Here is a 2,780-nt window from a genome sequence, read left to right on the forward strand (position 1 = left end):
TGTATCAGTACTTAATGTGAAACCATATTCTTGCATGTTTCATCTCTGTTCAGTGGTAATGGAAAAGGCCTCAGGGTTGGTTGTGTGTGTGTGTGTGTGTGTGTGTGTGTGTGTGTGTGTGTGTGTGTGTGTGTGTGTGTGTGTGTGTGTGTGTGTGTGTGTGTGTGTGTGTGTGTGTGTGTGTGTGTGTGTGTGTGTGTTCCTGCAGGATACATCGCAGCATCAATGGTACATCAGGGAGATTCACCAATGAAAGCAGGAGGGGAGGGGAGGGGGGGGGGGGGGGGGGGTCATAGTGTGGTGCAGGGGGCGGGGAGAAGGGAGGGAGAGGGGGGGGTCGAGGGGGAGGAAGAAATCAAATAAAGTCAGAGGCAGGGGCTGGCGGACATTATGTCCATTTGTCACCGTGCGAGGGGGAGAAAAGGCCCCGTATGAATGGAGTCTATTACCACGGGGAGAGGGCCACTAAGCTGCTTGCCACTGTTGATTTCTCGCGGAGAGTCGATAAATTGAGCAAGGCCGTCGGAAAACCCTGGGCTGTGTGTTCCGTTAAATGGCCAACGCTGCCGGGGCGCCGCGCACTCTCGGCCCAACGCATGGGCAGTTTCTCATGATTGCTATTCTCCGTATTGATTTCCTGTATTCATGATCTCGCCATGCAGAAAATGCAGAGGTGAGGGGTGGGGGGGGGGCGGCGGGTGTGGTTGGTGATGTCGGGGGCGGTATGGGGGGACGGGGGGGGGGATGCTGTCTTCCATGTAGTACTAACTGCCCTAATAACATCTCTGGTGACACGGCCACGCGCATTACACCAATATTAGCTGTGAGTCTTTGCTACGAGGCTACGTGTGGTCGTGATCTCGTTAGGCGCCCGCACGTTCTCTGCTTCTTGTGTGTTTGGGTCGTTATGACGACGACCACGTGGGCTAACTGACGTGCCGGCTGGTGGTTCCGTGTCTGGTCTACCCTAAAGTAAGGCTGTGTCATATATCTCCCTTTTGGTTCCTTGTTTTATTTGTGGAAAATGACCTTATTGCCGGGCAGAGGCCAATTTGAATGGCAGAGCTATAACCGGGCCAGGCCAATTTACCGAGCAGTCATGGAGGAGGGTTGGAGGGATGTGGCGTACCGTCTTTTGTCATTCCTGACATATAGGCTCATGCTTGTGGTTGCTTAAAAATAAAACACCATGAAATGATCCTCTGAGCAGTGCTTGTATCTCTCTCTCACTCTTTCTCTCCCTCTCTCTCTATGTCTGTCTGTCTGTCTGTCTGTCTGTCTGTCTGTCTGTCTGTCTGTCTGTCTGTCTGTCTGTCTGTCTGTCTGTCTGTCTGTCTGTCTGTCTGTCTGTCTGTCTGTCTATGTGTGTTTGGCTCTCTCTGTCTGTCTGTCTGTCTGTCTGTCTGTCTGTCTGTCTGTCTGTCTGTCTGTCTGTCTGTCTGTCTGTCTGTCTGTCTGTCTGTCTGTCTGTCTGTGTGTCTGTCTATGTGTGTTTGGCTCTCTCTTTCTCTTTCCGTCTGTCTGTCTGTCTTTCTGTCGGTCTGGGTCTCTATGTCTCGCTCCCTGGGTCTGTGTGTGTGTATGTGTGTACGTACGTGTGTACGTGTGTGTGTGTCCCTTTTTGTCCCTCCCCTCATTCTCGATCTGCCTTTCTCCCTCTCTCTCAGCTAATATGCGTCATACAAACAACAACAATTCACATCCTACAGACGTATTTCAGTTACATTAAATTAACTGAAAACTGCAGCCCTTACATCTATCTAGTAAAAAAAACACTGAATATATTTCAGTTTGCATTAGATTTACCCACTAGGTTTTTAAATTAACATAAGCAGTGTTATCCCTGTCGGGGGGCTTGATTAGTGTGGGCAAGTAATCAGCGGCAGTATTGTCCAAATTATTTTAAGTATATTTAGTTTGACGTTGAGGTATATAATGATAATAGCAGCCAGCGTTCACACTAAAAGATTGTTGTGTGGTGTGCAATGGTGTCAACAGAATGAAATGCATATGCATATGTTTTTATGTTTTACAAAACGCAGATGGTGTCGTACAAAGTCTGCTCCCCTTTTGTTTCCTGAGAAGTGACGTAAAGCCGGTTGTCAGCAAGTGAGTAGACCTTTTATTAAATTTCTAATGAGGTGTTAAATGTTTTTTAACAAAATAAAAAATATGAATAAAAATGCTTCACAAAAATACATAGAATTCAGTAGACATGGTGCTTTCAGTCGCAAATTAAAAAATAAAGAAAACCTTTAAGTAATATTGAAGCAACAGTTTATCATACAAAACATAATAATTATAATCATAATCATAATCATAATGATCATAATAAATAAACAAACTGCTAATGAGATAAAGCTCTTTTTAAGCCTCTCATCCTGTTTGTACCCTATGCCTATTTAATGTCATTTTCTCTGGCCTTTCGAAAAAATAACCTTCTCTCTCTGGCTCCTATGATGATATAAGCCGGTAACCAATCAAACCTATTTCTGTGTGTTGAATTAATCTCCTCTGGCCTGGTTTAGTCAGACAAAGGCGAGCGGTCTGAATGGGAGCGGTAGCGCTGCAGGTGTGTCTTGGGTGTGTTTGCGGCTGGCTTCCTCTCCATGAGGTCGGGCTGTACGGGTCTAGGCTTCTCCAGCCTCCTTCCATCACCGCGATAGAATCGTGCCGTCGAAGACACATCGACATTCGCCCTCCTCCGCTCGTATCACATATCCTCGTCTTGTCATGGCCCCGGATATACACGCCTCGTTTTAAAATAGATGTATTTCTTT

Source organism: Gadus chalcogrammus, chromosome 23 (genome assembly GCF_026213295.1).
Source record: "Gadus chalcogrammus isolate NIFS_2021 chromosome 23, NIFS_Gcha_1.0, whole genome shotgun sequence".
Lineage (NCBI taxonomy): Eukaryota > Metazoa > Chordata > Actinopteri > Gadiformes > Gadidae > Gadus > Gadus chalcogrammus.